Below are 24,354 nucleotides of genomic sequence, written 5' to 3'. Positions count from 1 at the left end.
GTAGGATTTAACAAGCCACATAACGTCACATTTCCCACTGAGGCAGCTTAAACCTGCATTTCACCCAAGGATGCCGCCATTCCATCCTGCCCCCTGTATGTCAAGCCGCCCAGGGTACCAAGCCCTGCCAATGGCCAGCATTTCCTCCTGCCTGGGGTCCAGCCTCAGAGAGAGTCAGGAGCTAAGGCCTCCACAGGGACCTCCAACAAACAAACCCCTTGGTAGAAAGCAGAGTAGAATACTCTTTGGACCCACGTCCACATTATGGGTAATAAAGGCCTTTATGTGCCTATAAAGCAAAATTCCTGCAAAGCCTTTCCATCTCAACATGCCACGTGCAATAAAGTGACAGCTGCTCGAACATGGCCTTTACGCATGCCAGGGTCTACCCACACACACTGCAACTAGGCGATGCCCATACTCACCTGACCTGTGCATGCATAGGGGTCCAAATTCCACCCCTGGTGCCTACCAGCTGAGTCAGATGGACCTACCATTTCATCTCACTGAGTCTTATCTGCCTCCTCTGGAGCATGGGACCGCAGGAAGACTGAATTCAACTGAACGATTTAAAAATCCAACTTGCATTTGAATCATTCATTTAATCATTGAATAAATACCTATTGAGTCACTGCCCCATGCCAGGCCTGCTCTGGGCACAGGAGACAGAACAATGAGTGACAAGATCCACATCCTCGCGGCTTCCCTTCTAGCGGCAAGTAACCAATGAATGGACTTAAATTTCCAATCATGCAGGGGGCATGAACACGCGAGACAGGGAGCCATGGTAGCACTGGGGGTGCTAATTCAGAGCAGGGATTAAAGTCACACCAGGTCATGCATGTGAGCCCGATAGGGCTAGAAAATAGAGCTACTGTAATATTGTACTACATTAATATATTAAGAATCATCTATCACTATTAGTTGTGGTGTATGATAGTTTATTATCCTACATCACAGTATAGCTGGGCTCACTGAATCGTGAACAAGGCCCCAAAGGTCAGGTAGCCTCACGGAATACGCTGGAATCTGTTAGTCTTTGCTGCTGCCACTTCATTATCAGGGATGATTTCTGAAGGCTCAGCCCAGAGGCAGATTATACCCCTCCCACCAAGACCTCCTGCCCTTGCTCATAGTGAGTCTGTATGACCTCCCCTAAGTGCCAGGACCTCGTCTGTCCTGCCCAGTAACCACCACACAGCAGGTGCTCTGGAAGGTTGAAGGAGCTAAGCAGAACTCAGGAGATGCTCCAAGTAAGTGCTCCTCAGCCGCCCCCCCCCCAACCAAAACACATCCACCCCACATTTTGTCCCTCTTAACAGTAACACCCAGACAGGACAAGAGACTCATGGAATGCCTCTCCACATCCCTCCCTGCCACGACTGTGTCACTCACCCCCAATAACCAGCTCAGACATGCCTTCGGGCCCACCACCACACCCCAGCAGCCAGGGTGACGGGCCAGACCCACTAACCCCCTCTGGCAGCTGAGGCAACAGCCATGCAACAAGGTCACACTGAAGTTGTACCGGTACACTGCCTGTCCTGATGGAGAAACCCTGACCCATCCACATCTCACCTCCTACAGGGCCGGATGGGTCTGCCTGGACCACAGTGTGTGACTGGCCTTCTGCTGCGCACCTGGCCCTAGGCTGAGCAGCTCAACTGGCATGGGGACACAGTGACACCAGCCCTGCCATCAGAGGGCAGATAACGACCCATGCCTTCTCTCCGCACATGTCCTCCAGCCATTACCACTGGGTCCCTGTTAGGGTTGCTAGTGACGCAGGCAGCAAAGAATTGCACCGAGAGTTTATCCACTCCCCACGGGAGGAGAGGGGCCAGACATCAAGAAAGACAGCAGCCCAAGCTTTTGTTGGGCTGGGCTCCTCAAGGTTTTTCATTGTTTAAGGATGGGAAAGGGGTGTAGCTGCACCCATGGTGAGGGTGAGGAGGGGGTGGGCCCTCAGCCAGGTAGAACACAAAGTGGCAGTTTTCTCTGGGGGCTCTTTCTGGGGCTTGTCAGGCTACAGAAGAATATGTTTTGTAGTTGGGATCTACTTTCCAAGAATGGAGAACCCCCTGACCTAGAAAAACAAAGAGTTAGGGCCAAGGGCAGACACCTATGAGTTTTGTCTGCAAGCCTTGGCTGGGGGTGGGGGACTCTGAAGAGGTTCCTTTTAATCCCTCGCTGGACAAGTCATGGCGAGTGGTGGCGAGACAGCAACAGCTACATGGGTAGCAGGGCTTGGCACCATTAGGGGGAGGGGAGGCCAGACTGCAGAGGAAGGTGGGGTACACCAGGGCAAAGGTTAAGGCCAGAGATGGAGATCCCGGAGCCCCAGTCCAGTAATGCTCCCAATTACATACAGTTAACCTTAAAAATACAACTCCCAGGGCGCCTGGGTGGCTCAGTCGGTTGAACATCTGACTTCGGCTCAGGTCATGGTCTCAAGGCTCGTGAGTTTGAGCCCTATGTCAGGCCCTGTGCTGGCAGTTCAGAGCCTAGAGCCTGCTTTGGATTCTGTGTCTCCCTCTCTCTCTCTCTCTCTCTGCCCTTCCCCTGCTTGCACACTCTTTTCTCAAAAATAAATGAACATTAACTTCTATTAAAAAAAAAAAAAAAACTCCCCCAAAAATGGGTTTATTCAGGAATAGGAAAGAACTGCGATCCAAGACAAGGAAGCCATAGCAAAACTATAGGCAAGTCTGGAGAACACAGGAGAGGAGTGCTCTTTTATGGAGGAAAGGGGAAGTCAGGAACCCTGTTATATACAGAAAATCCACTGCAGTAAACCGGGAGCTGGAACTACAGTGGCTCCTCACTGGCTGAGCTGTGAACATCTCTCATTGGCTGGGCTATCGCTGGGGGCGGGCAAGGTCAGCCTTTCTTCCTCCTGCTGTGATCGTAAAGTAGTATCCACCTGCAAGGTCCATCACTTCCCATCGGGTCTGCAACTGACAATGAGTGGTAGGGCTTGAGAGCTCCCCTTTGGCCAACCTACTGACTATTCCAATGAGGTTGCCCTTAATTAATTTTCACAATACCAACAACCTGCCCCTGGGGATGCCTCTTCCTCCTCCTGCCTTAGGGCAACTCAGAAACACAGGGCCAGGTGTACGATTGCATGGGGGTTGAACATCTGCCAGAGGGACCCTGAGCCCTTTGAGGACAACAGTGTGACTACCTCCTTCAGGAAAGCCCATGAGGATGCAGGAGAGTGGAGATTCGAAAGGCCAGAGGCCACCACATGGCGTGGCCCTGCCCAGGTTGCCCAGCTTGTTACCCAAGCACACGGAACCAGAGTTTTCATGCCCAGCATGGGGTCAGGAACCCTTCCTCTCCCATCTCCAGTGCTCATGGCATTTGACAAAGCTGCCCAACCTTACCTTTCAGGGATGTCACCCCTCAGGGCCCACACCCTGGTCATCTGGGAAACACCTGGGACCCTAACACTCAACTCAGCCCCTTGGCAGCTACCTCGTGTCACATCTGTTCCAGACCCTAGTCCACAAGGGCTCACTAAAATCTCTGACGGGGGGCTGGCAAATCTAATGCTTCCGTCTCCTTTCTGGAATGGTAAGGGGTGGGAATTCATGCCACGTCTGCTTACCCACCTCCAGAGATGGCAAGTGGCGCCAGGCTGGGTCCCTAAAAGGCCATTCTGTTAGACAAAAAGTTCCACCTTAAAGTGAGCTGACATCTATCACCAATTTTCATGGAACAGTCTAGGCCCTGCTCCCCGCCCCCCACCCCGAGGGCATACAATCAGACAGCCTCCTCTTCTAGCTGGCCCTGGTGGTGTCCAGCCTTCCCTCATTCATTCATTCATTCATTCATTCATTCATTCTTCTCTCTCATACGTGGACTCTATCTCTTTCACCCTCTAGAACATCATAGGGCACTGCCTTGCAGCCTGGGAAGCTTCTCCAGCCAGTCATGCCTCTGCCCTAACATCACTGGATTCTGGTGCCAAGTAAATTGAGTCGGGGTGGCAGTGGATGGCCCCAGGCGCCATCCTAGTAACTTTCTCCCTCCCTAGAGAATCCATGGCACCTTCTCTGCTCTTTGCATGTACACGCTGGGGGCAGAGAGAAGATGCAAGGTACTACAGTACCTGCCCTCAAAGAGCTCAGTCTTCTCCCAGATTCTGAAATGGCACTACCATTACCCCTTCCCTCCCAGAACTCACTCACTCAACACTTATTAAGCTCCACTCTGCTGTTGGTGCTCGACAAGTGTATTTAAAAGGCACCACCCTGGGGCACCTGGGTAGCTAAGTCAGTTTAGTGTCCAACTCTACTCAGGTCATGATCTCACGGTTAGTGAGTTCGAGCCCTGCATCCAGCTCTGTGTTGACAGTGGGGAACCTGCTTAGGATTCTCAAATTCTCTCTCTTGCTGCCCCTCCACAGCTCGCACTCCGTCTCTCTCTCTCAAAAATAAATAAACATTAAAAAATTTTATATAGGGTCACCTGGGTGACAGTCAGTTAAGCACCCAACTTTGGCTCAGGTCATGATCTCACGTTTGTGAGTTCAAGCCCCACATCGGGCTCTGGGCTAAGAGCTCAGAGCCTGGAACCTGCTTTAGATTCTGTGTCTCCCTCTCTCTGCCTCTCCCCCACTTGCATTCTGTCTCTCTCTCTCAAAAATAAACATTAAGTTTTTTTTTTAATTTATATAAAAAGGCACCACCCTTAGGTCACTGCAATAAATCCCGTGCCCTCCACCCTCCAATGTGTGTACTCATCCAGTATGTGGAGGTGTCCCACACTGGATCAGCACTATTGAACACACTGCCTAATGTAAACGTGATGATCAGGGTCGTGGCCTTCATGCAGCTGACCTCAGAGATCATACAGAGAATAAACAAGTAAATAAACAGGTTAAGTGCTATGAAGGTAAATATAGTAAGGTATTTAAGTGATAAGAGGGGGAAGGGGAACTCCGGACAAGATGCTCTGAGAGGTGACTTTTAAGCTGAGACAATGAGAAGGAAGTGTTCCTTGCAAAACCCTGCAGAAACAGTGCTTCACTATGAGGAAACAAGAAGTGCAAAGGCCCTGAGGTGGGAGAGATGGTGGTTTGTTCAAATAAGAAATCCAGTGTAGTTGGTGCTTAATGAGCAAGAAGGCAGTGCCAAAAAGCCACTTGCTACTTTTATAAGCTCTTAAATTTTGATTCTAGGCTGGACACTGGATTTAGTACCTTTATTCTCCCCCCTCTTTTGCCATCAGGATGAGCTAGATTATGCTGCAGTTACAAACAACCCCAAAGTCTCAATGGCTTGAACCCACACAGGGATCCTCCTTGTTCATATTACACACTCGCCACAAGCCAGCTGGAGCTTCTACCTGGCCTTGACTTCACTCTGGGGCTAAGCAGACAGATCAGCCACTCTCTGGGATTCTGCACCAGAGGGAAAAAGAAAGGAAGGCTCATGGTACTCTGGGTTTGTATACGGCGACATGTCACATCAAGAGGACAGAGAAGTACAGTCCTATTACATGGCCAGGAGTAGAACAGAAGTATTTGATAGGCAGGACTTATAAATACCATAGCAAATACTTATTTAATGCATAGGGTCCTGGGGTCCCAGTGAAACTGGCCTGTGGTCAGTAGGATCAACGTCACTGACTGACAGGTGCAAATGTCTCCAATGAAACCAAGGACTCCGATGGATGACGGGAGAGTAAGTGAGGTCTAAAACCATGCCTATCTACCCGTCCTTCCCCACAGTGAAACTTCCCCCTCTAAGTCTTTTGCTGTGATGCAGACTCAATCATGAGTACCCACCCAAGAGGCCCCGCACATACCAGACCTATTCCTCCTACTTCATTCCCTTGCCCAGACTAGCCTCCAGATGCACAATGTGAATCCCTTCATGAGGCAGAAGGGGGTCGAAGCAGCAGCCTAGAGTTAGAAAGGCATCTCACTTCCGTCCATTCGTCCTGCAAGACTCCGGATTTGCTCTTTGCTCTTCTCTCCCTCTACATGGGCCACCAAGGAGAGGACCTCAGATTCTGATGCAACTATGGTTCCTCTGGGTGAGGCCAAGAAACTTCCAAAACCATAAAGATGTCCAAACATTGGCCCAGCTTCCTCCAAACAGACATAAACTGCCTCACTCACATCCGGGCCCACCACGCCCCTGCTCTGGACCTCAGGCACCATCTGGCACCTCCACCCTCAGGCAGCCCACAGCTACATGGCAGTAGAGGAGGAAATAGGGGAGAGGGACTTGGCCACACCCAACCCCAGCGCCCCCATGGCTCCGGGGGGAGAGGTGCCTTTGATGGTGCCTACCTTCAGCCCTCGGCTGAGCAGTGGCAGCCTAGATTCAGTGCCAAGCCACCCCAAATCCAATTATTTTCAGTCTGTTTGTTTATCCCATTTCAAGCTAACTGTGTCACCACTTGTTATCATAACAGAGAGCACCTGGATGTGTCTCGGAAAAGCAACAAATAAGCCTTGGAGAGTGCCGGGGATTGCCAGAAACACCAACTGTGCCTCCAGCCCGATGCCCTAGTTGCGACAAAGCAGATTCCTTTCTTCCCCTCACATGAAAAGCCTAATCCAAATAAGCCAGCCAACAATGGCTGCCCAGCCTCCCAAGACATTCCTTCCCCCTTGTCACCCCTGTGCCTGGTGACAGGACTCACACCCGGGGATGTCAGCCTGGCACAGGGCTGAGTGCAGGTTCTGGCCACACACCAGGTCCTGATACTGTCAACGATTTCCCTCCCCTCCACGAGCCAGCCTCAGGCCAACCTGTCCACCAATGGCCAGCGCAGCCAGAGATCAGGGCAGTCATGAGGACCAGGTAGGTTGGTGACATGGTCACCTCATCAGACAGGCCAGCAGGGCACAAATATCATCATCCTGACCACATCCTGCCAACCCCGCCCACTGAAGGCCACAGACACGGCAGCAAGGCCGGGCTTCTGCTACCACGGCCACACGGTGGGCCACACAGCAGACCCAAGGGGGCTGGCAAGAGTGAGTGCTCTGGCAGTGGATCCAGGGTGTCATTCTCACTGTGATCTGACTCCTGCAGGGTCAGACCCAAACTGGCTCTCTGCGTGACTTCTCTCACCGCCATCAAGGGGCTGCCGTGAGCTAAGCACCTGCTGTGCCCCAGGTGTGCTAGGCTCCTTACAGACAGTGCCCGAAGTGATCCTCACAGAAAGCCTCATCATCACCCTATTAACCCATTCAACAACTTGCCTTGGTCACCGCCTGAGAACCAGGAGAACCCAAACACCATCTACATCTCGCTCTGTCTGACTCTCGTCTCTGCTTGCAAAGAACAAAGTGTGATAGGCAGCCCACTGGGAATGCCTTTCCACCCGGATTTTACCCAATGTCAGGGTCCAGATCCAACCTCAGCCAGCATCTCCCCACTGAGCACCTACTCTGTGCTACCCATGTGCGAGGCACTGTGCGGGAGGCAGGTGAAGCTCTAACAGCCGGCCCCACCCTGCCCTGCCCAGCCTGGTGGGCAGATCTATGCCTGGCACCCACAGATGGAGGTCTAGAAGGCACCGGAGAGGCCCTCCTGCTCCATCACCCCTGACAACAGCCTCCTCTTCTCCGGTCCATCCATGCGTGACCAGGTGACTGTCTGATCACGCCACTCTGCCACTCAAAAACCTTCAGTGGTTCTCATCTTCCCTACATCCACCAGCTCGTGAGCCACTGCCATGTGCTGGAGGTAAGACACCAAAGCTGATGTCCTAGTTGAGTAAGCAATTCTTGCTCCCCCTGCTAAGGTGAGATCTTAAGCGTCTAAGAGCACGAGCTCCTCAGTCAGATGTGAAGACTCACATCCGCCACTCACTGCATGTGCTGGCTGTCATTTCCACAACTACCACTGCCACGACTGCTCCCTTGGACCCCGGAGACTGGCCCCAGCATGACCCCTGGGCAAACAGAGCATGTAGTGCAGCAGGAGAACACCGCCTTGGTGGTGGCCTTGCCTACCATCTCAAGGGACGCAGGTGTGAAGCAAAGAAAGAGGGAGATCCCAGGCTAGAGAGGTGGATGGAACAGGGTAAGCTCCCGGGTAAGTCTGGAGAGGGTGAGCTGGCAGATGTGTATACACACAGAGATTTGGAGACAAGAGTATGACACAGGGGCCAGCCACAGAGGTGGACTCTGCTCTCTATCCACGAAGCTTCTAGGTGTGCGGCCTCATGCCCAGCACTGCCATTAGGTGGTGGAGTTAGCTAAGGAGCCATAGTGGCCCAGCGGGTGGGAAGAGAGTGGGAGCAGATGGAGTCACTGAGATCAATGTGAGGAGGGCCAAGGGATGCCTTTGCATCAGGCAGGGGGGCATGGAAGGGAAGAAGGTAGGGCATCGGGAACAGGCCTCTACAACTGATAGCACACAAGGGCAGGGAGCTGGGGAGCAGGGATATGCCTCCTAAGGACACCTGTGGGGCTCCCCCACCACATAGGTATGGCCACACAGCAAGCTCCAGGCACTGAGCATCCGCTGGCTTGGAGCCTGGCAGTGAGGAGCAAGGTGTCGCCCAGCAGGTACCCTAGCTCTCTAAGGCATCTATTTCTGTGCCTCCAGGAAGGACTGCCCATCAGGCCCTGCACAGAGAAAGCTGCACCCCATCCTTCCCTTGGTCTAAAGGGCTGCTCCATTTTTCCAGTGAGACACGGCCAGGCCCTCCCCAGCACCACAGGCAGGCGTCCCCCTCCTCACCCAGCCCTTGACAGTATGGCCCCACCAGCCCTGTCCCAGCTCTCCTTAGCCCCTTCCCACCCGGTGTCTATAAAGGAATGAGCACTCGATACAGGCTGTTAGAGGGAGTAAACCCACCTGCAGAGGGAAGGTCACAGCATCACTCAGAGAGAACTCTGCTTCGACCTGCCTCGAGAGCCACACCTGGCTTTTCACATATGGACAAGAGCTCACCCACATACAACCACACCAACCCAAAGTGCAGGAAGATACCACTTCTCACCAGTCAGACCGGCAAAGGTCAGCACGTTCGACAACACTCTGAATGGGTGGAACTATGGCCAAGTACACTACTTACATGCTATTGCTCAGAGAGGAAACTGGCACAGCCTCCTCACGGGGCAACATGGCAGAATCAACAGAAGTCAACAACACATACACGCTTCAACCAGCATTTCCATTTGCAGGAATTGTTCCTACAGGTGTGCGCGTTCACTGAGACACCCACTGCAGTGGCGTGGCTTATTACAGCCAAGAAAGCAAGCAAGTGCAAAGCCCATCAGTGGGGTGCGAGTCGAAACATAAAAATACGTATGGCCCGGCTTTCTTACAGAATAATAGGCAGCCGTTAAAAAGGAGTCCACTCTGCATGAGCTGATAAAGAAGGAGGGCCAAGATACGCCAACCATGAAAAGGAAAAAAGGCAATGGAGGAGCTCGGCATGTAGAGAATGCTACTGTCCACGGAAAAGAAGAAGGATGGAGGGATCACAACCATGCACATCCCTGCCTGCTGGACTGAGCACACCTCTGGGAGGGCACCAAGCAGGCACCTGGAAAGCAGGCTGGAAGCAGGCAGAGGGATGCTGCTTTCACCTTAAGTACCAACTAACCAACCAGAGTGTCACCGTGTGGCCATACTACCTTAAGGAAATCAACAAAGGGGCGCCTGGGTGGCTCAGTTGGTTAAGCGTCGGACCCCTGGGTTCGGCTCAGGTCACGATCTTGCAGTTCGTAAGTTTGAGCCCCACATCGGGCTCAGCGCTGCTGGTGCAGAGCCTGCTTGAGATTCTCTGCCCCCCTCTCTCTGCTCCTCTCCTGCTCTTACTCTCTCTCTCTCAAAATAAATAAACCTTAAAGAAAAAAATAATCAAAGAACTCTCCCACGGGACGCGCATCTGTTAGGCTCTTCCAGCCCCTATCTCAAGAAAACACTCAGAAATGTCTTCCCTGAATCCTCAGTGCCCAATACTGTGCCTGGCACATGGCGTGCTCAGCAAGGGGCTGGCTGGGATGGCACCAGCACTTTCAGGTCCGAGGTCTCCATTTATCCCTGGCAAGCTAGCAGAGACCAGGCCCCGCTCTCACACCCAGGGTATATGGGGGAGGCGGCTGGGCAGGCCACCAGCCCGCAACCACACTGCTCTGCAGTGAGCACCCCACCATCCCCAAAAGCGTACCCATGATGGTCAATGCTCTGTGTCCTGCAAAGACCACCAGGGTAGGCAGGGTACCTGCACAGTGCCTGCAGAGAGCTGCCTCTGGTCCTGGGAATGGCTTCTGTTGACTAATTTCTGTACATAATTCCACCCAGAATGAGTCAACAGCAGGGCAGACAGAACTCACACAGGCCAGCCCCAAAGCTGTTGAGAAGGGTGAGAGGGCAGAGCACTGGGTGCCCCAGCCACTGAGAGAGAGCCCCCAGCCCCAGGCCTCCCTCAGATCAGGCCACCTCCATCTACAGTGGCTTCTGCAGAGATAATCCCCCCAGGCCCTGGAGCAGCACCAATACCTAGGATGGGGAAGTGCTCGCTGATCCTCAGCAGCACTCCAGACTGGCCTCTCACTCTGTCTCAGGCCAGTGCTTCATCACGTGGGCTGGGCCGGACCAGCCCACTCTACCAGATTCCACCTAACCACCCCTCAGAGGCAGATGCTGATTACGAAATGCCATCATTTATCAAGTCCTGCACCCCCAGCAAGTCACGGTGACCTGGCAGTAGGCCTCGGGACTGACCCTTCCTATCCCCGCAGGGTACCTGCCTGAACAGACAGGCTCTTCCAGGTGCCCAGATGCTACCCGGCCGCTCACTGCCTGGGTCACATGGGGCCCACTCTTTTGTTTCTGGTACCTCAGTCCCCTTGCCTCTCAAATGGGCTCATGACCCTCCCCCTTTAGGGGTGCCATGAGGGATGAAGGGACTCCTACCCAGGGCACTCAGCACATGCCAAGAGCTCAGTAACTGGTGCCTGCCATCAGAATTTCCAGAAACCTGTCCCAACCCCATCCTTGCAGCACATGAGCCTGAGCAGGGAGGGGCAAGACAGGGTCCAAGGAGAGCAGGGCCACTCCCACCCGGCCTTCCAGACCAAGCCCAGTAGCAGCACCTCCGTCCACACCTATGTTTGCCCTCCCTTCTCCTCTCGCCTGCACTGGCCTTCCCGGCCCAAGCCCCTGCTCCCGGAGCAGCAGCAAATCCTTGTCAGCAAACAGCACATTAATTGCTTCTTGGCCCGGTTTCAAATGATATCACAGCTCGCACAAGAGCCCAGGACGATGGGTAGCTCCAATTACTAATTAATTGACTGCTCACATGGAACAAATCTGAAACCCCAACAGGTTGGGCGGGTGAGCCCCAGGCTTCCCGCCAGCCCCTTTCTTTCATCAGAGGAGAGCAGAGCTCCAGTCTGGTCCACTTTCAGGAGGGAAGAGCTGGAGCCCTGCCGCCCACCGGCCAGAGGACCTAACGGGGCTGTGAATCGGACCCCGTTAACTAGGTCACTGGTCCTGCCACCTGTGGAGCTCCCAGTGCACACCGCTAAACTGTAAGCTCCAGGAGAGGGGGACTCGCCTGGAGGACTCATTGCTGCACCCCCATCCTAGCATCAAATGAGAGCAAAAGTTGCTCAGTAAATGTGTATCACGTCAATGAAAGAATGAATACCAAGTATGATGCCGGATTTTCAGGAACTGATACTGAACAAACTCAACACAGGTCCCCGCCTTATGGCACTTACATTCTGATGCCAGGAATGCAGTTAGCCAAATCAGCAGATGATTAAAAACTAAATTGCAAACACAATAAGGGCCATGAGGATGCCCGCAAAGGCAAGACAAAGGTAACAGTGGAACATTTCCCCAACGGGGAAGCGAAGAACCCAGATGCTGAGCGAGAAGGAGTCTGCCACCTTCCCAGTGGGCCAACCCCACACCCCCTGGCCTCTGCCAGCACGGGCACCAGCACACCCCTCCACCATAGAAGACTACCCACTCAGCAATGTCACCAGCCACCAGGTGGGGCAGGGTGTTGCCTGGAGAGGATTTCCTGCAGAAACTCAGTTCCAGGTCCCTGCTCTCCTGCAGGAGGCAACAGGCATGAAAGGGCTCACAGGGTCCTTTGATGCCCAGAACATATGGAACCCCAAAGTCCCCAGGCACTTTTCTTTATCTTGGTGACTTTCTAAGACTATCAAACCACCCCTGCCAGCTGTCTCCGGGCTTCTCAATGCCCCAATGTCATGATGTGGCACCATCCAGGTCACCTTGCTCTCCTAGAAATGGAGAAGTACAAGCTTCTGAAGAAACTTACTTGGGGAAGTGAGGCACAAGCCTGGGTTTGAGTCTCAGCCCTGCTCCTTCCCAGCTGTGAGATCTGGGATAAATGGCATCCCTTTTGTCTAAGATAGAGTAAAACTGTCTGCCCAGGAGCTGCTGGCAGACCCCAGAGGCTGACCACAGAGGACTTCCTTTCCCCTGGCTTCCTTCTCTGATTATTATGAGGGTGCAGTATGGGAAACCATCCTGGACCCCAATTTCTGTTTCTTTCTCCCGATCTTTCCACCTGTCCCACGTTTTAGCAGCCCAGGTGTGTGTGTGACCAGCTCCTACCTGCATCTTCCCTGAACCAGGAATCATGCAAATTAGGTCCAGAGTCCTTTCCCACCCATAACTACCTCTTATTTGGAAAGTGACAAATCATGTGGAAATATTTCCTGTATCAATATTAATCCGTGATGGCTCTAGAATGTCTACAACACAGGGGCATAAAGGCGGCCAGCTGCTTAGAAGGCTAGCAACCTGTTAGAAACACACTGTTTGTGCGTGGATTATACGTTTATTTCAAGTACCTTTGGGAGGTGTCGATGGAAACTGGGACAGGGTCATCCTTGGCGCCAACACTGTTTTTAATAGCAACCACCACCATGAGATTGTACCAAGCACTGTGCCAAGAGGCTTACGTATATCCTATCATCTAATTCTCTTCATAACCAAGAAGGCATTGTCCCCATTTTACAGGTAAGTAAACTGAGGTTCAGAGTCACTAAGTAACTTGCCAAGATCTTGCAGCTGGCTCAAAATAAGAGGCAAAACCTGAATCCAGGTCTGCCGCATGGCAAATCCACTGCTGTGGCTAAAGCAAACTGTTGCCCTCCTGCCTTGCTCCCCAGCTGCCCCAGGCTCTGCTCTCCTTCCACTCCGAGGACACCCGTCCCACCCATTCGACCACCCAGGCCGCCAGTCTGCAGCTGGAGGGCTTCAAACTTCAAACTTCCCACAAATGGATTTCTGAGCAGGAGGTTTTTTTGGTTTGTTTTTTTTTTTCCCCTCTCCCTTGCTGAAAAGACTGTTCCTCGTGGTTACTGCTGTCTAGTGCTTTTGAAAACATAAGCGGGGCTTAGTCCAGCTCAGGAGGCCACTGGGTGCTCATTCAGGTCTGGGTTCCCGGCTTGGGCTCCTCCCCCAAGTAAGAGAAATGTGGGGCCTGCTCCAGACTCCCCCTAAGGAGGGTGCTCCCTGCCCTAACACACCTGACAGATTCCCCTCCACACATGCCGGCCCAGCCCCTGGGAGAGCTCCGCACAATGAGGCCCGCACCTGCAAGAATGTCTGTAAATCCCGGGGCTCTGCACAGGGCAGCCGGATTGCAGGGAACGGCAGCAGATCCCAGGATAAAAGCAGAAGCCATCCTGTTGACAGTTCATTCCTGTTTCTCCCCCAAATCTATCCACAACAGAACTGTTAAGCTCATGCTTCCTCTCCTGTTGCAAACAATTGTAAAAATGATTGGTATCTGCCCTCAATGTAGAGCCCGTCCGCTTCATCCCCAGGCTAAATCTTTCTGCAAAGGCTCCATGTGTGAAAAACATTCATTCCCAAGACACACGGATAATGGTTAGTCTTAGAGACCCTAATCACTGAGCTCAGAGAAATGTAAAGGCTGGCCCACATAACTGCTGACTTTCTGGAGATGGAAACCTACCCCACACTCTGAGCTGGGCACCCGAGGGCAGGAAGGCTCAGGATTGTGTCTGGAGCCTGGGCCCACCTACAGGGCGTCATTCTGGTGCTTGACCTCCCATAATGAGACCTCTAGCCTCCTGCAATGAGTCTCTCCTGCCTTTGTCCACGGCTCTAAAATCTTTTTGCAAAGGAGAAATTATAGTGAGAGAAGTGGGGGAGGGGGGTATAAGGAAGAGAGCTCAGACAGGGCCAGGATGCCTGGTTCCAATCCTGGCTTTGGCATTGACTAGCTGTGCCATCAGGGAAAAGCCTTTGCCTTTCTGGCTTTAGTTGTCTTTCCTGGGCATTTGGAACACAAGACATCTAGGGACCCACACAGCTGACATCCCGTGAGTGTGACAGGCAGATGGAGAGATGTTTCAGCCAGAAAGCACCTAAGAGCCCAGCACCAACAGCCAGTCCCCAGGTAAGCCAGGGAGCCGGCACCAGCAGGGCGATGTGGCCCTAACTGGATAGGTCAACACAGTACTTCAGGGGCTGGAGCTGATAACTGAAGAGGAAAACACCTTCTGATCTTGAAGGGGCCTAGAAATGATGCACAGATTTTTTTTTTTTTAATATAACTTGTTCTCTATGGTGAAAATACCTTGTATTTCCATCATATCCATCTCCCCTCATTCCAGCAGGGGACTTAATTTTATTGGAGGATCCATCCTTCCCACACTCTCATTCCATATGGGGTGGAGGACACATCCCAAATCTAAGCCAGGGCCTTCCCCTGGCCAAGTTATTGGTTCAGGCGAGGGCACGTGACCAAAGCTATCCAATCAGAGAGAGCCCCAGGATCTCCATTAGGAAAGTTGGGAATTCTCCATCTATTCCTCGGGACCAAATAAGGGAGGATGTGGGGAGAGACCTGCTGCAGCCACCTTTTAAACCATGTGAGCTTGAGAATAGAACTTTGCTTAAAGGAATCAAGGAATGGGGAGAAATAAGCCTTGTCATAGAGACAGTTTGGGTACTGGATCAAGCCAAACCTGATCTAGCCATAGACAACTCAGAGAATATTAAGGAAATATCCCATGTGATCCCTCACATTCCTAACCTTTCTCTGACAAAGTCCTTTGCCGATTTGGAGATCAGAAGAGACACCCAAGCACATCCAGCCAAGTCCCAGGGCTGGAAACAGATGCATTCAATCATCTATTGATTCAACAATATTTAATGAATGTCAACTCTGTGTCATCACACCACTCTGTGGTGGCCAAGGCACAGTCCCTGCCCTCAAGAGCTATCAGAATGGGGGAGACATAACCTCACCAACTAGCAGTCTTGCTACAGTGTGACGATAACCCAATGGGAGGACATATGAGGGGCTGCAGACATGCGACCTCTAACCCAGTGAAAATCAAAGATTTGCCAGAGGGTGGGTACAGGCAGACACTGACTTAGATTTAGAACCCACAAGCCCTTCACAAACTCATCTCAGCAGTCCTCAAAGCAACCCTGTTTCAGAGGCTGGACAGGGATGGCCATCCCCACTTTACAGAGGAAGGGGCAGTGGCCAAGACATGGACAACAGCCCATGCAGCCTCACACAGAAGGTCTGGGGCTAAACAGGAAGGAGAACCAGATCTTACAAATCCCACGTATCACATCCATCACATTCTCTCTGACTTGATGATGGCACAGGTTTCACAGTTGGCCTCAAAAGGACAAAGATCAGCCATCTGCCCCCAGAGGATGTCTGGGGTCTCTCAGGAAGGTGCCACCGGAGTCAGAGGCAGGCCACGCATCTGCTCGCCAGGGAGAGGGTCCTGTGTGCCCCTGCCACCAGAGCAGCCCTTCTAGAGGTATCACAGACCCAGGCCAGGCTCTAGATAGGACTTCATCATCCCTGGGGGTCCTACCAATGGAAGGAAAACTTCCTAGAACCACCAATACTGGACACAAATTCTTCAGTGGAGCCCTGATCAGCCAACCACATTCAGTATGGTCCCTGAGGATGGCAAAGGGTTTGTGGCCACAAACTGGAGAGGAAGGGCTAAGCCCCGGAATCATCCCAACACACAATCCTTGCTCTGAGAGCAATGAGATGCAGGAGGATGAAAGCATACCCCCCACCCTTGTCTTTGTTTTTACATGATAGGACCAAGATCGAGAGAATATAAAAGCTGTTAAAAGAGATTAAGAGTATGGACTTCAGAATCAAAAACTCCTGAGTAAAAGACATTTAAGAGGTGGTATGTATACACAGTGGAACATTACTCAGTCATTAAAAAAAAAAAAAAAAAAGAATGAGATCTGGGGCACCTGGGTGGCTCAGTTGGTTAGGCAACTGACTTCGGCTCAGGTCATGATCTCACGGTTCGTGAGTTCGAGCCCCACATCAGGCTCTGTGCTGACAGCTCAGAGCCTGGAGCCTGCTTCAGATTTGGTGTCTTCCCTCTCTCTACCCCTCCCCTGCTCATGCTCTGTGTCTCTCAGTAATAAATAAACGTTAAAACATTTTTTGAAAAAAAAAAAAATGAGCTGTTGCCATTTCTAACAACATGGGTCAATCTAGGGAGTGTATTGCTAAGAGAAGTAAGCCAAAGACAAATATCATATGATTTCACTCATATGTGGAATTTAACGAACAAAACAAATGAACAGAGAAAAAAGTGACAAAAAAAAAAATACACTGACTCTTAAATACAGTGACCTGGTGGTTGTCAGATGGGAGGGGCAGGGAGGATGGGTGAACTAGATAAAGGGGATTAAGAGAACACATCGAGATGAGCACTGAATAATGTATAGAATGATTGGATCATGATATTGTACACCTGAAACTAATACAACACTGTACAGTAATTATACTTGAATTTTTTAGGTCCTGAGTTTGAGTGTATTTACTACGCTGTGTATCATGTTCCTTCAAATAATATTAACAACTAGTAATTACAACAGTCAGTGAGGAGTTCTTTTATTTATTTTAATTCCAGAGTGGTCAGTTAGGATTTCTAAAACTCAGTTTCCTCATCTGTAAAATGGAGCTAACACCTACCTCCTGGGGCTCATAGGCAGCACATGTAAAAGCACAGAGAGGCGCACATTAAATGTGGACCTAACAGTAGTAATCTAATTGGCAACACTATCTTTTGATTATTATGACTGTTCCCCCATACAGATGACCACCCTCTGTCCCCTGAAGATACACACAGCTATAAAATTAAATTACAAACACATTAATTGAAAATGAGAGACAAAGAACCTAGAGACTAGGATACCCTCCCTCCAAGCAAAATATGAAGGCAAAAAAGGAAATTTCACAAAAGCAGCCCATGGCCCCCACAGAGCTCCAGAGCTCATGACCAGACAGCTATGGCCTCACCCCCTGCTCTGTCTTCCCACACAATCAAATGAGGACCTCACCCGACAGAAGTATCAAGGCCATGGGGCACCTGGGTGGCTCAATCAGTTAAGTGTCTGACCTCAGCTCAGGTCACGATCTTGTGATTCTTGAGTTCAAGCCCCGAGTCAGGCTCTGTGCTGACAGCTCGGAGCCTGGAACCTGCTTTGGATTCTGTGTCTCCCTCTCTCTGTGTTCCATCCCCCACTCACACTGTCTGTCTCTCTTCCTCTCAAAAATAAAGATTAAAAAAAATTTTTTAAACAAGTATCAAGGCCAGATATCAGAACCTTAATTTCCTCTCCCTGGGAGGGAGCTCCAGGCCACTCAAAAGGGGCCTCTTAACACTCCCCTCCAGTGTCCCCTCCAATGCTCCCAACCCTATACCCTATATGCCCTCAGGCCAAGTGTCAGGAGAACTGTCAGGTTTCCCCACATAAGGTCTGGGGAAGCCTCTTCTTTAGGCCTCAAAAGCAGCCCGGCTGGCCGTGGTGCCAGCCTCCTGAAGGTGCCTCCTGAGGGCTGTCACAGCCCAGGTGACTCCAGCGATTGGAGGAAGGCAGGCAGGGGCCAGCCTGGTTCCCACTGGGAACAAAAAGTCAGCTGTGGAGCCCAGGGCATGATGGGAAGGCAGGCTCTGCGAAGATCAACTTCAATTCACAGATGACATGTCACCAGATCCTGGGAGGGCGAGTCGTGGCCTTCATGGCCAAGGAGGGCTAAGCAGGGGACTAGGGCTCAAACACCCCCTCGCCCAGTCTCCTCTTGTGCTGTTCCCACAAGTGGAGATCTGAGACTCCAGGCAGCCTGAGATCCCAACACGACCCTTCTCTTTGCCCATCCTCACATATCTCCCTGCAGCAACACGACCATCTCAGACAGCAGCCCTATGTGCCCGGCACCTCACTGGAAGGAACCTGTTCCTCAGAACAGATTGCTGCTCAGTCTTCTCCGCCCCATCTTCTCCACCCTGGGCCTGTCTAGCATCTGACACAACCATAGAGGGCCCCCATCCCTCAGAAGCTCACAGGCAGCTTCTCCAGGTGGCTCTTATATTGTAAAGCTCCCAAGTCTGCAAGGCAAGTATTGCATTCCTTATGATACAGATAAATAAACTGAGGAGTTCGACAGCAAAGGTATCTTCCCAAGGACACACAGAGATGGGCTGCAGGGCAGAAATATGAATCCCAGGACGGTCTGTGCAGAAAGAACACCACCTTCCAGGTCGGCTGTCTGCATACGTCTTTCACTATTATGGGCTCGATATTTTTCTTTAACAAGAATATTCAACAGCAGCGAGAGCCGACGCCAACACAGTACGTATTATGTGCCAAACACTTTCTAAATGCCTCACAGAGATTAACTCACGTAATTCTTACATCAACCTAGAGGGAGGGTATCACTCCAGAAAACCCTGCCTGAGGGAGGAGAGGACCCAGCTAGGAGAAAAAGGGTCCGGAGCCACGGCGGGAGCCTCTCACTCTGGTGCTAGGCGGACATCAGCCAGATGCTTGGGGACCCAGAGCCGCCTAGAGCAGGGAAAGCGGCGAGGAGGCAGAGCCAAGAGGGGCTTAGACCAGCAGCTCAGAAGGACAGCAGGCCCTCAAAGCACTTCAACTCCACACCCAGTGCCTTCTGCCCCATGAGGGCCTTGCAGGGGGTTAGCTGAGTCCACAAAGAGCACAGAGGGACAGAGACTATGGGGCCACCCTGCAGCTCCTGCCATGACCACACCCCCCGCCATCCGGCTGTTTCCATGGCAACAGGAGATGGTTCTCAAGGTAGACAAATGGTTTTTCTTCGTCTAAAAGCTCCCCTAAAATGAGACACCACTGCCTGTCCTCTATCCAGGTGTTTGTCAAGCCTTGAAGACCAGTCACATCACCCAAGGAGACCTCACTGCCCCCAGAGCGACATGGTGTCACTTCACACCACGAGAGGCTCCACCCGTGTCCTTCCTGGGCACCAACACGGCAACACCAGGGGGCCCACTTCAAGGAAAGAAGAAACTAGATGCTTTGGCAAATGCTCCTGCTTTTTCTACCCCCTCTACTGTGTTCTTCCTCAGAAACTGCACTAGGTGGCCCTTGAGGTCATTCCCTGGGTGGCAGACACCCAGCAGACACCTGGCTAGGCTGCTGCTAGACAACACGTGACCCCATCAAGAAGGGGTACAATATGCTGATGTTGGAAGACAAAGGGCTTTCAGAAGCAATAATCTTTGTACCAGGCTTTACGGTTTTCACCATCCCCGGACACACCGATGGCCCTGGGTGTGTTACTTCATCCTTCAGCTACAACACGTGTCTTCTCTCAATGTGCTTGGTGAAAGCCTGTTCCCTTGCTATCCATGCAGCCATCTCAGCAAGGACTCAAGTTTTCCCCAAAACTATTCCCACAGCCCCCGACCCCAAGCTGAATGCTCCCTGATGACCTACAGAGTGGACGAACCCATCCATTTTGGCCAAATGTCCCCAAACTATACACAGGGAGATCCAGCAGGTTCCTTGACGATGCCTTAAATCAAAAACTAATCTCACAACTGGCATCTCATTGCAACATCACCACCACCGCCGCCACCCCTTCCTCCCCATCACACACCTCTGCAGCCAGCTGCCCCCCTCTCTTGCCCCACCCTGAGCCTAGAGATACATTCTGCTTCTTCCTCACTCGGCTCTCACACCACACATATACCCAAGCATGTCCCAGCTTCCAACCACCCACTTCTCAGACAGGACCTAGCCATATTGCTGTCTGCTTTTCAGCCAGGAATAGATAATAATCGTAGTGGCAGGGGTGCAATGTAAGAGTGTGATGCCTTTGAAACTCTTGACATGTTTGAGAGCACCATCTGTGAGCTGGGCAAGAACATGCTATGGTATCCACCTCCTGGTAAGCAGCCCCTGGACACAGCCAGGAAGAACGACATGGTGTGATCTCAATTCAGTCACCTAAGTCTTGCTCCAGCTCTACCTCCCACCTTGGAATGAGGCTCTTTAGGTTTGGTTGGCCGGAGCTGGCCCCATGCTCTCCCCAGACAGCAAGCCGGACCTGAGCCACAGCAAAGCTCTCAGTCCCAGACTCTGCAAGCAAGAGAAGAAGCCTGGGGCACCTGGGTGGCTCCGCCGGTTAAGCATCAGACTTCAGCTCAGGTCATGATCTCTCAGGTCATGATCTCACAGCTCACGGGTTCGAGCCCCGCCCGGAGCTCTCTGCTGTCAGCATGGAGCCTGCTTCGGATCCTCTGTCCCCCCTCTCTCTGTCCTTCCCTTGCTTGTGCGCTCTCTCACTCAAAAATAAACATTGTTAAAAAAGAAGAGAGGAAGGCTGCTCAGCCCTGGGTTTGGACAGTGAGCAGCCCCATCCTGACCTGCTCTCTCCTCTCAGCACCTAACACTATCCTGCACATCCCTGGGCACAGAGGGGGAATGGCCTTCAGGAAAATACCAAGTCCCCAGGAAAAAAAGCTGCAGCAGAAATAGTGTGAAGAAGCAGGTGCTTCTTCCCAGCCACAGGCACATGCCACAGGCACATGCCAGAACCTCCCAGCCACAGGCACATGCCCAGGAGACTGCCCAGGGTCAGAGGCAGCTCTACCACTCTAGCTGTTTGACCCCCACGAAATGTTATTACTACATGTGTAAAAGAGGAGGAGTAATGTTCACCTCACACACCTGTAGTGAGAGTTACAAGAATTAATTCCCATCAGGTACCCAGAACGCTTTCTGACCTATTTATAAACACTCCGTCAGCCTTATGATTTTTTTTTTTAAAGAGAAAGTGTGTGCAAGCAACGGGAAAGGGGCAGAGCTGGCAGAGCAGGGAGGGCGGGAGGGAGGGAGGGGGGAGAGAGAGAGAGAGAGAGAGAGAGAGAGAGAGAGAGAGAGAGAGAGAATCTCAAGCAGACTCCACACTAAGTGCACAGCCCTGGGATTACAACCAGAGCTAAGATCAAGAGTCAGACGCTCAACCAACTGAGCCACCCGGGCACCCCAGCTTTATCATTTTTTAATTTTCAATTTAATTATTATTACTTCTAGTTTCCAGAGAAGAGCCCCTCAAACAAATGGCCTCCAAATCGCCTGTGTAAAATCCTAACTTCTGTCCTCCTCACGTGGTGAGAGCCACACCTCCCTCTCTGCCATCCCCTTCCAGCACATCACACAGCTCTGAGCACACAGCCTTGCCCGGCAGCATCTGCCAAAGTGGTCCAGAATGATTCCAGGTGCCCCCTCACACCCATGAACTTCTGGGTGTCCTTGCTAAGTGCGCCATGAGGATTTATATGGTCCTGCCATCTAAGGAAGCCCCTCCCACCAAAAAAGCACCAATACAACTTTGGAAAACAAGACAATGATGGCGAACAGACCCATGGGGACAAATCCGAAGTGTCCTTGCTTGACTTGGAGAAGTCACGTGGCTGTCTCCTTGCAGGAAAAGCCCATTCAGGACTGAAACTAATGCCCCAGGAACCAGAGTGCAGCAATACAGAGCCCCTCCACTTCCACATACCTATCACCTGGCGAATCGTCGCAGCAGGATGGGGCCAGGGCTATGCAGATGCCACCTTCACAGCTGCTTCCCCAGTCAGACACACAGGCTGGAGGATTCCAGAAGGAAGTGCGAGTGCCCACACCCTGCATTAGTAACAAAAACGGAGCCCGCCAGTGTCAAGGCCCCACATTTGTACAGACAGGCACCCGAGCATTTACAGAGGCCTGCAAGCTCTTCTCACATGATGTAAGATGCCAGAAACAGCCACGGTTCCCGTTGCTCAAGAATTCTTAGAGCAAGACCACAGGGGCCCACACCTCTCTCTTCCACACAGGAGATGCTACAGGGCAGGTCAGCCTTCAGCATGAGGGGGTACTCTTACAAAGCAGCCACAAGACAACCGCCCCCAAGAAGGGGCCGCTCTCCCCTTCCCATGCGCCTTTATAAGGGCTCCTGGCACGCTCGAGCATTTGCGTGAAGCAAACATGGGGAGAGACAAAGCAGCGGCAGTGAACTTCCCAGCCACACGCCAGCTTCTAGATCAGCCCAGTAAGGCCAGGAACACGAAATCCTGGGCCCCGGTTCTGAGAGGCATCCTTGCTTGCTAATAAGAACTTCACTTCAACCCTGCTGAACCCTCAGACCACATGACAGCTCCTAAGAGGTGCCAGTTAAATATGTTCAACTGAAAAACTGCAACTCGTAGAACCCAAGGCTTTGCCATTTTTATTCAAAAATGTTTACTTCTTGTTTCCCTATTAAATATAAGCAACTTCCCCCTTGTATACATTTGCACCACATCCACACAATGTGTTCCCCATCAACATTTGAATTATGGGCACAGGCTTTGAAATGTTAGTTTTGTGCTAAGATAAATATTGGAATAATATTCACTCTGCTTTTTTGAAGTAGTCGACAACACCATTTGCGATTGAAGACGAAGGCATCGTTTGCTTTGCGAAGTAACAGAAGGATAACAAGCAGCGCTCTCGGGGGAAAGGGATCACCATGGCCTCTGCAACACTTGTATCTCCTGATAAAGCAGCAGCACAGCTTCCGTGAGGGTAGAAGGCAAATGCCCTGAGCCTCTGAGCCTGGCCTGGTGAGGATGGCAGTGTTCACGGCGTGACTGGCCCCTGCCACCATCTGCCCCAGCCCCCGTGGCAGAACCCAGCCTGGGTTTCCCGGTGACTTTACCTGGGGCTCCACAAAGAAAGAAACACAAGAGGCGGGGTAATGGAGGACTTACATAGACAAGGCCCCTCTCCAGTTCCTGTGTGGCCCACACTGGCTGCAAAATGGACGTGCAGTGGTCCTCCGTTCACATGCCCCTGCTCCTCCCACAAGTGGTTCACCGGGGGGCCTGCCTCTGTGGCCTGCAGGGACAGCTCAGAAACACAGCACCCTCGGCTCGCCGTGCAAGATGCGCACAAAGGCCATACCTGGGGAAGCCCCAGGACTCAAATCCAGGCCCCCCACAGGCAGCAGCCCAGCCTGAGTTCTGGCAATCCTGGCCACGCTGGTCATTTTGAGCTCAGAGGGATGCCTGGCTTGAGCCAGGAAGCTTCTCCTTCTGCAGGTGATAGCACTCTGGCTGTGATGATTCAACCAACCTGGCAGCACTTTGCTGAGCCCTCTCACCTGGATTCTTTCTCTCACGGGCATCATGAGCCAACCCTGGGAGGGATTCAGGGCAGGTGTTGGGATCCCCATTTCGCAGGTCTGGAAACTGAGGCTGAGAGAGCCTTACCTAAGATCAAGTGGCTGGTGACAGACATCTCACAGCCCTCTCCCCAGTCTGTGCATCCTATCTGCTCAAGGGATCTGTGTCTAAGAACTGCATCGCTGGCACCTCCCCTCCGTGCTCTGGGACATCCGAAAACCCGGGGCCAGGGTCTGTCATGACCAGCCTTTCTTATAGCCTCTCAGCACCCGAGTTCCCTGAACTGTAAGATAAGGGCACTGCCCTGACATTATGCCCAGTCATTATGGTTGCTACTGCCACCAGAAATATCAGTACTTCATCATCCCTTACAAACCTAGCTTTCTCTCTTACTGTGACCTTCCTTTGAAATTAGAGAGCTAGGCCGAGCTGAGAGCTATGGATCACCTATAGAGAGCACCTGCTACCCTGGCCCCTTCTTCTAGAAGCCCCCTCAATGCTCCCAGCCTGGTGGCCTGCACCCCCAGAAACTCAACCAACAAGGCAGGGCAGAGCAGAGGCAGGCTGTGAATGACCGGGCGAATGAGCTGGCAGCTTCTCCCCGCCCTACAGAACACACTCATTTCCCTGTGGGAAAAATGTGACGAGGCTGGATCTACCATGAAGAGCATTAGGTTATGATAATTTGAGCTCCATGCAATTATTCCTATTAAATGCATGAGCAGAACACCGTAGCTGGTGGGCTGGATTCTTGTTAAGAAAAGTAAGTGGCTTTATATTTCAAACTGGAAGACAACTCTAACCCAAGGATCCTAATGAATCAAGTAACTTTAGACCTTTTCTTCTTCGGCTGTGCTTTAGTCACAAAA

General features: G+C 51.9%; 1 long non-coding RNA gene across 11 annotated transcripts in view; it reads right to left on the bottom strand.

The window, feature by feature from the left end:
• LOC125176536 (uncharacterized) overlaps positions 1-24,354 on the bottom strand; it is a 306,435-nt gene that overhangs the window by 206,147 nt on the left and 75,934 nt on the right. The window contains exon 1 of one of the 11 annotated variants that reach the window (XR_007156305.1): positions 10,210-10,272. The exons of the other annotated variants lie outside the window; for them this stretch is intronic. This is a non-coding gene — a long non-coding RNA (uncharacterized LOC125176536). Of the gene's footprint in view, positions 1-10,209; positions 10,273-24,354 lie in introns of those variants that run through there. 11 annotated transcript variants of the gene reach the window in all.

The sequence above is a fragment of the Prionailurus viverrinus genome, chromosome A1, assembly GCF_022837055.1.
Source record: "Prionailurus viverrinus isolate Anna chromosome A1, UM_Priviv_1.0, whole genome shotgun sequence".
Taxonomy (NCBI): Eukaryota; Metazoa; Chordata; class Mammalia; order Carnivora; family Felidae; genus Prionailurus; species Prionailurus viverrinus.
Note: the sequence above shows the minus strand (reverse complement) of the source record. Positions and strands in the feature narration are given on the sequence as shown.